The sequence below is a fragment of the Rhinolophus sinicus genome, linkage group LG06 (genome assembly GCF_036562045.2).
Source record: "Rhinolophus sinicus isolate RSC01 linkage group LG06, ASM3656204v1, whole genome shotgun sequence".
NCBI classification, from domain to species: domain Eukaryota; kingdom Metazoa; phylum Chordata; class Mammalia; order Chiroptera; family Rhinolophidae; genus Rhinolophus; species Rhinolophus sinicus.
The window spans coordinates 28,990,849-29,003,199 of record NC_133756.1 but is presented as its reverse complement, the minus strand read 5'-3'; the positions used below and the strand labels follow the sequence as shown (position 1 = coordinate 29,003,199).

At 41.9% G+C, this 12,351-nt stretch overlaps 1 protein-coding gene and 1 long non-coding RNA gene across 8 annotated transcripts in view; one reads left to right on the top strand and one right to left on the bottom strand.

Annotated features, from left to right (window-relative positions):
- Nucleotides 1–12,351, bottom strand: part of NFIA (nuclear factor I A) — a 561,924-nt gene that overhangs the window by 412,831 nt on the left and 136,742 nt on the right. The gene's annotated exons all lie outside the window — the stretch shown is intronic.
- LOC141572107 (uncharacterized) overlaps nucleotides 1–12,351 on the top strand; it is a 140,424-nt gene that overhangs the window by 29,757 nt on the left and 98,316 nt on the right. For all 3 annotated transcript variants that reach the window (XR_012497237.1, XR_012497236.1, XR_012497235.1), the window contains exon 2: nucleotides 2,688–2,878. This is a non-coding gene — a long non-coding RNA (uncharacterized LOC141572107). The remainder of the gene's footprint in view (nucleotides 1–2,687; nucleotides 2,879–12,351) is intronic.

The window sequence follows — 12,351 nt, the reverse complement described above, 5'->3', positions numbered from 1 at the left end:
AGGGAGGAATAGTTTTTTGGGTCTGTATTTCAGTAAGTATGGGCATGGGCAATGAACTCTACCAGCCATTAGATCTTTTGAGTCCTCATGAGAACCTTTAGAAATAAACAGGATCTGGAATTCGGTCTTTGGCCTCTAAATCCAGTGTTCTTAAAAAGTGTGCTCTGAGGTTACCTGCACCAGCATTATGCACGTGAGGTGTTTATTAAAAATCCAGATACCTGGGCCACGTTCTTAGAGATTCTGATTCAGGAAACCTGGAGTGGGGCCCAAGAAACTGCGTTGGCACAGTCCAAGGTGCTCTCTGCTCTTCTACTAAATTTTCTAGTATAATACCAATTTCAAGACTCTGTTGTTTCAATAGATATTCATAATTCCTACAATGTCCAGACTTGTTTCAGAGGCTGGTGGATACAGTGGTGCATATGACCATATAGGTCCTTTCTAACTGGAGCTTGTGTCTAGTGGGAGGACACATTGGTTACATAAGAAAGCCAATAAAAATAAAGAATCATATCAGACAGTGAGAAGGGCTGTAGCAGGAATTACATAGGGAGCTGTTGCTGAGCTCGATTGGGTGGCTCTTCTGGATTGGAGCGTCTTTCTCCAAAGGGTGATGTTAAGCTGAGAGCTGAATGGTGAGACCACCACATAGAAAGTCGGGGGCAGAGCATTTCAGCCAAGGAGCTATGAGACGAACATGGCTGCTGTGTTTGAGGAATAGAAACAAGCTCAGTGTGGCTGAACGTGAGGGGAAAGTCAGGGATCAGGTTAGACAGGCTGACAGTACCCAGATCATGCAAAGCTTTGATTTTATTTGAAGTGGGATAGGAATCCATTAGAGGGTTCCAGCCAGGGAAGAGATAATGTGATTTGCATTTTATAAAAGGTCCCTCTTGCTGTTGCACAGATTCCATAGGTGTGTGACACCCATTTATTAAATATACCATCACTACCTCGGAGAGAACCTGCTTTTGATGGGTTTCTCTGTTAACACCTATGGTGTGCTTTATAGTCTCCGAAGCATTTTTATATACCTTATGTTATTGGATCTTTTAAAAATCCCATGAGACTCATCGTGTTATAATCCTCATGTTACTGATAGAGAAACTGAGGCTCATAAAGAATGAGATTCTTCCTAGACCACGTGTCTTCTAGGTAGACATTTGAAAATGAGGAGATTTTACATAAAAATCTGGACATTTTGCCTTAAAAAAATGACGGTGTGTCCCAACCAAACCCACATTCCTCATGGAGACGTGGGCTGGTGCTGTTGAGGGGTGTCCCGTAGGAGGAGAGCTGCCCCTCCCTGCCATTACTCCAGATCTTTTTCAGTCTTTTTGTTGTCTGCTTACTCCTGGATGGATCTGAATTCCAGGCTGCTGCTCTCAGGGGTTTTCAGCCCACTCCGTTGGTACCTCTTAAAGAGCCACTTTCCTCTTCCCTCATTGAGAGAGAGAGATCCTGATGTAGCCTGGTTACCCCAGTCAGGGGACTAGAGCTTCTTCCCCTGGGAGCATAGCCCAGTGCCACCTGTGCAACATAAAGGTTTCTTTGACGTGCGTGCTTTGCTTAGAAATGTATGCAAAATTTGCCTTCTCTCTCTAATATGGCTACTTGAAATACTGATCCATCAGGAAAAAAAAAAATCCATGTTTACCCTACGCTGCCACATTACTTTATACTCTGGATTGCTTGGAAGTCCCCTAACATCGTATGACAAATGTTGTGTGTGTGTTGTGTGTGTGTGTGTATTTTTCTAGGGAAAGGGTTCATGACTTTATTCAGACTTTCAAAGGGATCCATGATCCAAAAAGTGTTATTTCTAGCATAGGGATTAAAAGTCAGACTGAGCAGAGTCAGATCCTGGCTCTGCCGCATTACGTGTAAAGTTCCCCAAATCTCTGATTCTAGGTTTCCTCATCTAAAAAAATGCATTTATGAATCCTGGGCTTGGGGAGCATTGATTAAATGAGGTACTATACATGAAGTGATTAGGTCAGTTCCTGGCACATGGGGGACAATTACTAAGGAGCAGGGATTACTATTGCCACTGCTGATGTTGGATTGGTCTTCTTCCATTGTATCTAAATGCCTGCTATGGACTGAATTGTGCCCCCCACCCCAAATTCATATGTTGAAGTCCTAACCCCTGTAACCCTCATTGTGACTGTATGTGGGGATAAGGCCTTTACGAATTAATTAAGGTTAAATGAGATCATCAAGGCGGGGTCCTGATCTGACAGGACTGGTGGCCTTATAAGAAGGGGAAGAGAGAGCTGTCTCTCTCTCTTCATACACAGGTGCTAAGGAAAGGCCATGTGAGCCCGCGGAGAGAAAGTAGCCATGTGCAAGCCAGGAAGAGAGTTCGGGCCAGAAGCCAGCCATGCTGGCACCCAGATCTCACACTTCATGCCTCCAGAACTGTAAGAAAATAAATTGCTGTTGTTTAAGCCACCTCATCAATGGCATTTTGTTACGGCAGCCAGAGGAGCTAAGACAATGCCCAACTCCCTTCTTTCCTGAGCCAGTCCCTTCTAGGTCAGGGGTGACAGGAATAGCTCCTACTCCATCCCTGAGGAGTGAGGTCAGTTTTGAATTAGTCTTGCTGTTCTATGGTCAGGGGTTCATTGTACCTGAAGTGTCCCGGTGTTCCCTAAGATGATTTTTTTTTTAATGACTTGTAGGGCGATCTGTGCACACCACGGTTTCTGGCTGTCTTTCCTACTGAGTGCTCCACTTTGCCTGTTGATGAGAGCATTCTTGTTATCATCAGCCTTCTGAGGAAGCCATGTGGTTTAATGATTGAAGACGCGGATGTTAGAACTGCCCGGCCTGGTTCTGAATCCTAGCTCAACCACTCGCTGTGTGACATTGGGTAAGTTATTAACCCCTCTGGGCTTTAGTTTCCTCTTTTGTAAAATGGTGTTAATAATAGTGCCTATGTAAAAGGGCCACTATCAGAATTTAATGATTATAATAGATGGAAAGTGCTTGGCATATATTAAACCCTATGAAGTCGAGAGGTTATTATAATTACTTGACTGGGGCTCTCAACCAACTTTGGTTGGCCCCCTTCCCTGATAGTCTTGGACTTGTTTCCTGTTCGAGCAGCTACTTGCTGGAGCCCTACTCTAAGTATCAGGTGCTTGCCGTTGACCATCGCCTTGCTTGACTATCTCCTGCCACTATAACCCACGCACTAGATTTGAACACTTTGTGTACTGACTCAAATGTTGTAGTACTCTTCCTTACAATGCAGTGTCCTACCTAGCTCACATAATAGGATGAAGATGTAACATTCATGTTGATAACCTCCGCCCTTTCTCTGTTCCTAAATAATAGTAAAAAAAGGGGAGGGGACTATCATATCTCTACATATATAAGGGGTCATCTGCCAAGAGGGCTTATGTATCATTCTTATTGGGGGGTGAGGGGAGTAATAGAATTCAGTGGTTCCCAAATGTGATGGGTAAGGATCAAAATCCCTTGAGGAACTTCTTACTAGTGTTGCGCCCTAGATTCCCCATCCAGAGCTTTTGTTTCAGTAGGTCTGCGGTGGGGTCTGCGAAATCATGTTTTTAATAAGCACCTTAGGTAATTCTAATGCAGCTGTTTAGCTCACTTGTATTTGAGAATTCCTCGGCCAGATGTTCTTTCAAGATCTCTTTTAGCCTGCAGCATATGAGACTCCGGAATAAATATAAGGACTGGGGAAGGTAAGGACATTTAGAGCAAGATTCTACTTTCTTAAAGCATTTTGCAGGTTGGTACCTGGTGGGCAAAACCACAACCAGGCACGCTTATGTTAGGTTTTGTCTAGATTTTCATCTAAATGGGGGGCTAGATATCTCTAGTTTATAGCAACCAAAGAATTAGCAGTGACCATATCAGAAAATGCAATCACACAGTAAGTTATCATTGCTCAATTTGCAAATAGCTATTCTCCAAAGTCATGCATTCTGGGAAGGGTTTCTGGAATGGTGGTCCCATTACATTTTCTATAAATTACCTTCTGGGCCAAATGGATCACTGACACCTATGGCAACATTTATTTGCAACAATGAACTATCTGTGGTGGCTAAGATTTTCCATGTACTAACTAGAATTTCAGAGTAGCTAGAACAAGAAGCATCTTTTTAGAGAAGACTTAAATCTTAGAAACAACCGCCTGGGAGATAAAATGCCATCCTCCTGTATTCAGTGAAGACAGGCTGGGATTTGTTGAGAAAGCTAGTTAGTGTCAAGGAAGCTGCAGGCACTGCACATTAAAAGGCATCTCGCTTTTGACGAGTGTTTAATTTGGCCTTGTAAAGTGTATGAAGTGCAGGCATTTAATTTGTTTGACAGAAGCAAGCCCAAAGCACCTCCTGTAATTCTGTGCCACAGGGTTTCCTGAGTCTTACCACATGTTAGGCATCGTCTGGAAGTCTGTATTAAATAAGCTTCGACTCAAAACACCAGCTTGACAAGGGTCTGTTTTAATTGAAAGACACAAAGCTCTGTCTTCTGAGCCAGGTGGAGGAACATGAAGGAGTTCATCATCCACTGTCCTGTCCTAAGGAACCCCTTGCTCTTTCCTGTAAGAGGACATAGATGCTTTGGAGCAGGCAGGTAGGACTCTATCCGCAGGCCCTAGAATGTCTGCTGTTGCTGGCCTCCCATAACATTCTCTTTCCTTCAACAACGCTGGCTCTCTGCCACAATGCCAATCATCTCTAGCTGAGACAGTGATGATCTCAGAGACCACTTGTTTAGTATTACGTTTGAACAAACCAGAATTAGAAAACTTTACCAAATTCCTACACTTTGACATTCCATGCATTAATATCCAGCTGCTCTAAATCAACCAGATCCATATCCATCAAGCTTTTCTGCCTCACACATGTGAAGTGACCATATTTTACCAATATTATTTAAATATTCCCCCAATCAAAGTATTCTGCTGCTCCCTGCTTAAGCCTGGTCACAGTTTCACGAGGAGAAAGTTGGGCTCTATTCCACTTAGAGAAGTGGAAGAGATGACAAAATAGGTTAGATCTAACTTGAAATACATACATGGCTCCTTCTCTTGGGATCGTACACTCACAATTTCTATTTTCTAGAAACAGGCCCAATCTTCCCTTTCTTCCTCATCTCCTGCCACTCTCCCCCTTGTTCTAGTCTCTCTGCTCCAGGACCTTCTTGAGTTCCTTCAAAATTCAATATGCTCTCCTGCCCCAGGACCTTTGAAAGAGGGGTCTCGCTACTGAGAAATTCCGCCTGCCTCCTACCAGTTCCTTTGTTCAGTCATTCGTTCAACGTGTGTTTATTGAGTGTCTATATGTGCGAAACATTTTCGCGAATGAAACTGATTAAAAAACCCTCCTAGAACTTACATTCTAGTTGGGAGGGGTACTCAGACCAGAAATAAACATAATAAATAAGTAAATCATGTTTTGGAAAATGATCATTGATATGGAAGAATCGAAAGGAGCAAGGTATATGAAAAGTGCTTGCAATTTAAATAGAGTGGAGGAGAAGTCCTTACTGATACAGTGAAATTTAGTTAATTATCAATTGTCCTTTGAATTTAGCTCAAATTAACTTCTTCAAGGATGTCCTCCAGACGACATCTATCAGTGAGTGTCTGAATGTCTGACTAGGTCATCTTCTGTTATATGCTCTTATAATCCCCAACACTTTTTATTCATAACTCTTAGCACCATATGTAATGAAATACTCATGTGGTTATTTGTTAAAGAATGTCACGTCCACTATATTGTCAGCTTCATGCAGGCAAGGATGAGATCCTTTTCTATTACTTCTCTGTCTCCAAAGCTAGCTCAACACAAGGGCTCAATACATAGTTGTTGAATGAATGAAAGAACCCGTACAGTATGGATAAAAATGTACATTCAGGCTACATTCAGGGAATCAATTGAGATAATAAATAATGACTGAATGATATGAATGATAATGAGAAGTTCTTTTTATAAATTGTAACGTTCTATAAACATGCACGTATTACTATTTCTGTGGATAAAAGACCCTCTTGTATCAGCATAGTTCTGTGTTCATTGAGATTGTATGACCTAGAATCCCCCTTATGAAGACAGTGTGGTTTAGTGCATAAGAGCATGGGTGATAGAACCAGACTGCCTGGGTTCATTCTTACCTCTGCCACGTGACTATGTTGTGCCTCTACTCCCTCATCAATAAAATGGGATGACAATGTTACCAACCTCACAGAGATGCTGTAGAACTTAAAGGACTGAATATCTCTAAAGTGCTTAGTAGAAGGCCTGGCCTATCGTAAGTACTCAATACACATATCAGGGTTATGGGTAGTATTATCTGCCATGCTATCAACTGCAATCCAGACATTTAATAGTTATTGACTGAAATCTTTCTTGGTTTTTTTTCTTAGAGACAAATGAACTAGTAATTCCTAGTTCAGTGATGTTTTCTTCAACGTAAGTCAAAGAGTAAGAATGACTCTTTTCAGGCCCCATCCTGTCAACTCCAGCATCTGTTCTAGTTCACTTAGACTTTTATCTTGGTGGTCCTTTTCCGAGTGCCTTGGCAGCTGGAAGTTAAGTTAGAGCTGATGCCTGAGAAAACCGGGTCCAAATGCTTGTTCTGCCACTTACTGGGGGAAAGACCTTTGGCAAGATATGAAACTCTTTGAGGTTCACACTCTCATCGATAAAATGGGACTTGTAATTGCTCCCTCACAGGCTTGCTGTGAGGACTGCATGAGATAATGTTCATGAAGGGCCAATCAGAGAGAAGTTTTACAAATATGAGTTCTGCCTTCCTTGAGCTTTGTTGAGGAACAAATCTACACTTTATTTTATTTTTTATTAAAATGTTTTTTAGTTAAAGTATATTTGGCATGCAAGAGTATATTAGTTTCAGGTGTACCACGTAGTAATTCAATGTTTATATACCTTACGATGTGATCACCACACTAAGTCTGGTAACCATCTGTCACTGAGCCAAGTTACTACGGTATTGTCTAAATTCCCTGTGGTGTACACTACATCTCCATGGCTTATTTATTTTATAACTGAAAGTTTGTACCTCTTATTTCCCTTCATCCTTTCACCCGTTCCCTCATGCCCCTCCCCGGGAACCTTCTGGAGACACGACATTGCGGTCTGTAAAGGCTTGAACAAGTGTTCTAAATCAGGAAGCCAAAGTCAACACATTTGGAACTCACTACACATGCCCTGAAATGATTCATATTATTGGCAGAGACTGTGCACATTTGTTGTCCTAGAATAAGGAAGAAAACAGTTATTTAAAAGAACATTCTTTCTAATATCAGAAACGTATCAATTTATATAGCATTAACTAGCTAACTAACTAGCTAACTAATTAACAACTAACTAACTAGAATCACCATACCAAATATGTTTTGTGGATTGCAGAAAAAATTTAAAAACAACTTCCTATTGTTGACTAACAAATACTCGTTAGGGATATTTGATGGTATGATAGTCACAGGCACTAAGGAGAATTGTTCTGAATGTTCAAAGTTACTGTGTGATGATTGTAATTAGGTATTGCCCCAAGTTTTGTGTGTGTGTGTGTGTGTGTGTGTGTGTGACAAAAATAAAAATAAGTCCAACATGCCCCCTTCACATGCACACATTTTCTTTTTTTCCCCCTCCTGGATGTTTTTGCTAACCATAGCTAATGATTTTCACCAGTTGTTCACTTGGAAATATGCTTTTCCGTATGTCACAGTTAAACTCTTCAAATTATGTTTCACTTCAAAAGTCCCGGTTTTAGTTTCCAAATCTTCTTTTCCCCCATGTTTGGGGTTTTTGATGAACACATATTTGTTGAGGCACCACTGGGTAGATGACAGGCTCCCACAATGAGCTTTTCAGATGTTGGATAAATTGGAAATCTATAAACCCAAAGTTAGAGGAGAATTAAAATTATGTGTGAACATGAACTGAGGGCTTAGAGGGCAAATGCTGTTCACTGCTGGTAGCAGCAGAATTGGGGGATTTATTTTCTACTTAGTGGCTTAAAATGTGGAGTCGAGATGTGAGGAGGCCTTGCCCACCTGTCCTGAGGGATCTTCAGGCCACAGCAGCTCATTCTAATTCCTCTGGCAGCCTTGTCTGCTTGGTGAAGATAGTCACTATTCCAATCAGGGCCTTCGATAACACTTCACAGTCTATAAAATGAAACTCGGCATTCATGGCTTTTCAGGGTGTGGATTCTGCTTTGCTTTTCCAGCCCGATTTCCTTTTGTTCCTCTGCTAGCTCCCAATGCGTCACCGAAACCAATTTTTGGCTCTTGGTCCTCATTCACTGAGTACCTATTCCTGGCCAAGCTTTATTAAGTTTAAAGAATATTTCACCCCCTCAGTTTTTCTGGGAGGTAGTTATTGTTATCTCCACTTTATAGAGGAAGATACTGAGGTTCAGAGACATCAAATGTCTTGTTCAAATTCCTGGGCGAGTGTATGGATGAGTTATGATATGAACCCAGGTCTCTAACTTCAAAGCCGCAGTGGAAAGCATCACACAGTAATGCTTTCCTCCTCAAAAATGCATCCACACTATCTCATTCTGCACCTTTCTTCCATGTAGTGGCAGAATGATGGGCCCCTAAAAATGTCCACGCCACAATCCCTGGAACATGTGAATAGGTTATCTCCACATGGCAAAGGGGAATTAAAGTTGCAGATAGAATTAAGGTTGCTAATAGCTGACTTGAAAATAGGGAGATGATTCGAAGGAGATGTGAGGATGGAAGAATGGTCAGAGATAAACAGTGTTGCTGACTTTGAAGATTTAGAAAGGGACCAAAAACCAGGGCTGTAGGTGGTCTCTAGACACCAGAAAAGGCAAGAAAATGGATTCTCTTCTAGAACCTCTAGAAAGGAACACAGCCTTACAAATACCTTGATTTTTTAGCCTAGTGAGACCCACACTGGATTTCTAACCCACAGAACTGTAAGACAATAAATTTATGTTATTTTAACCCACCAAAGTTTTGATAATTTGTTATCGTAGCAATGGCAAACTAATACACTCCAAGTAGTATTCCTTTTCTGCATACTTTCAGCTGCTGGCATGTCATGCCCAGGGCTGAAACCAACCAACCATTTTCATCAACACCTCCCTTAGTATCAAAGCCAGCTTTTGGGGAAAACACGAAGCTGACCTTGATTCATTGTATTATCCTAGACACAGCTAACAGAAACTGTCATAACCAAGCTCCTGAATGACTTGTCCAAGGTCACACAAGTAGCAGTGTTAGGGACAGAGCTCAAATTACTAACTTCTACTTCTAACAGCTTACAAGGAAAACTTATTCAAAAGCATCAGCATTTTTCAGGGATCCGTGCTTTGAGATTTAGTTTTTAATGGCCCACATAAGAATTTCTAGATCTAGTAAACAGATTGGATCCTGGGAAATCATACTAAATAAGTCTATGAAAAAACCTGCGACTATTGGAATTAACCTATCCACCACCATCTTGTTCACTCATTCATTCAAGCAGTAGTATATGCCAGGTAGTGTGCTAAGTCCTGAGAATTATAAATGAGTAAACACAAACAAACAAACAAGCAAAAAAACAACAAAAAAACACAAACCCACAGTTCATGCCAATCAGAAACTCACTCCTGGCGTTTAGTGGAACTGAGGGAATGGTCAGGGGTGGGGAGAATAGATCTAATAAATGGAAATTGCAATGCCTTGTGATAAGTGATGTTATAAAGTAAAGAAGCAGAGTCGCTAGGCAACCTAGAGCAAAGGGTTCCGTGAAACCTGAGGCTTCTGGAGGAGGCAGTGCCTTGGCCGGGTTTTGAAGCAGGAGTAGGAGTTAAGTTATAGAGAAGCAGAGAGCATTTCCGCCTGGAGGAACAGTAGGGTTGGACTGGTCCACTCAGATAATGGACCACAGAAGTCTGCTATTCTCTACCAGAGTCCCAAAGTCAGCTCCAAGAATTGTTGGATAATTCACTGAATTCCAGAATTGTCTAGTTTCATTTGTGAATGAGGGCCCAGCCTCAGATGGTCAGTGTGTAGAATGGAGGAGTGGAAGGAGCTCCTAGACATAGGAATGAATTTTGATTCTATTCCTGCCCAGCTGTGTTCACTTTAAGAGTGTCTCTTTGTGCCTTAGTTTTCTTGTCTGTGAAATGGGAAAACAAAGTCTTCCTTTGCAGGGTTGAGGTGAAGGCTAGAGGCAATGCACGTGAAAGCACTTGCCACAGAGTGTTATGTAAAGAGCAGCTGTTACGATCAGCCTTAAGGAAAGGGCTCAGATACTCTCTCGTGTTGCTCATAGTTCCCTCTAGTCTGCAGATAGTTCTAATCTGAGTCTAGGGGGTTCTCACTGCAGCTGGTCCATAGCAGGCTGGGGAAGAGGTGCTAGAGAGGTTTGACTCCAGGTAGAAGTAAGAAGTCTACTGTCCTATAATCATTTTTCATACAGCTGCTAGGGTCATCTTTCTGAAGGGTAAAGCTGACCGTGCCTAAATCCTTAGAAGGCCCTTTCTTTTCCTTGTCCCTGGGTCCCTCTCTAGTGTGACCCACTACTCCTCCATCTCAGACACTCAGTGTTTTCAGCTACTCCTTCCTTCCCCTTGTGTTATATCTGCTCTGCTGGTGACATTGCCTAGAAGGCCCTTACCCCACTGTATTGGTCTGGAACACTCCTCTCCCCTTTGCAACGCAGCTCACACGCCACTCTGTCGAGTCTCCTGACTTCTCCGCAGTGATTTAGCCCTATCTCCTCTGGGCTGCCATGGTGTCTTGCACACATCTCTTAGTTTATTGTACACATTATACGAAATTAACTATTTATTCATCTATCTCCCCCATCAGCCTGGCTGCTCCTGGAGATCGGTTTTGTGTATTATTCATCTCTGTATTTCTACCACATAAAAGGGGCTCAATCAATGTTTGTTGAATGACTGACTGACTAAACGAATGAAAGGCAGACAGGTCTTCAGAATTTTCTAGTAGCTAACTCTTGTAAAAAGGTGGATTGGGAGTCCTATAAGTAATTACACTATCACATTCTGTAACGGATTGGTGCTAGCCAGGGAATGACAGTATGTCCAAAAGGTAATGAATTAAAACCTTGCTTTGGCATATCCCCTTTCAGAAATGGGAGCAGTCTTTCAAGTAACTTGAAAAATGGGCTTCAGTAAAAGTGTAAGAAAATATATGCAATTAGACTCAATCAATAAAGTTGTCCTTGACTAATGTCTACATTTAAGGGAGTTTAATTAAATTATGAAAAAGGCCTTTCTGATTTAACTGTCAGTCTGGTTTATCATGTATGCACATGAGCTCTGCATAGGTTTTTCTTTCAAGATTTCCAGACCCTCAACCAACACAAAGCTACAGAGAAGTATCAACACCTTGTTAAGAGAGGAGAGTGTGATAGGTGAATTTGAGAAAGAAGGGAAGCCAAAGCAATTTGTCCAGGTAGGCTGATAGAAATAGAAACTCTGCAAAATGTTTTTTCTCATTTACAAAATATTTATTCCGCACATACTATAGGTAAGGGACTGTGCTAGGTGCTGGCAAGGCACTGGAGTGGAAAAGACAGGTGTTGAACATAAATATATATAATTATAAATTATGTGTATTATGTTTGTGCTCCCCCTAAGCCTAGAATGCTGTCTTCTTTATTTTGTTTATATAAATTCAACAGCCTTGCAATAAACAAGAGGTAAGGAATAATATAAGAGATGTGTTGAGTCTGCTGTCAGATATTGTGCTAGGTCCTGGGGACACAAAAATACCTTCAAGGAGCTTATAGCTTCCGTGGGAGGAACAGACATGTGAAGAATGAAAATAACAATGTAGTATGAGAAGTCCAGTGATGGAGGCAAGCATGGTTGCTGCCAGAGGAACACAGAACAGTGGAGCTTCCTTCTTACCTTCCCCACAGGCACCAAGGCTGGGCATGGGACTGGTAGAAATTGAATAGTATCACCAACAATTTTTCCTACGGAGAGTCAGCTTTGGAGGGAACTCGGCACCTCTTCCTGACTCCTGTCCTACACTAGGAGAGGGAGGGTGAGGCTGCAGGCAGGGCCATCCCTCTTGGGCAAGATGAGACAGAAACAAAAATTGCTGCAATTAGGAGCTCGTGGGTGGAGCAGAGGAGCTGCCCAGAGGCAGTGGTCCTGAAGCTGCCGTCAGGGTCTGAACCCCACAGGAGAGTTCAGAACCCAGCTGGACTTGTTCTATCACACGGGACTCAAGGTGCCCCAGGCAGAAGGGACTGATGTCAAAGGCAGCAACAGAACCAGTAATGGCCAAGGGATGCTCAGCTAAAATTTCATATTTGAAATATATTTAATTTCACTGATTTTATT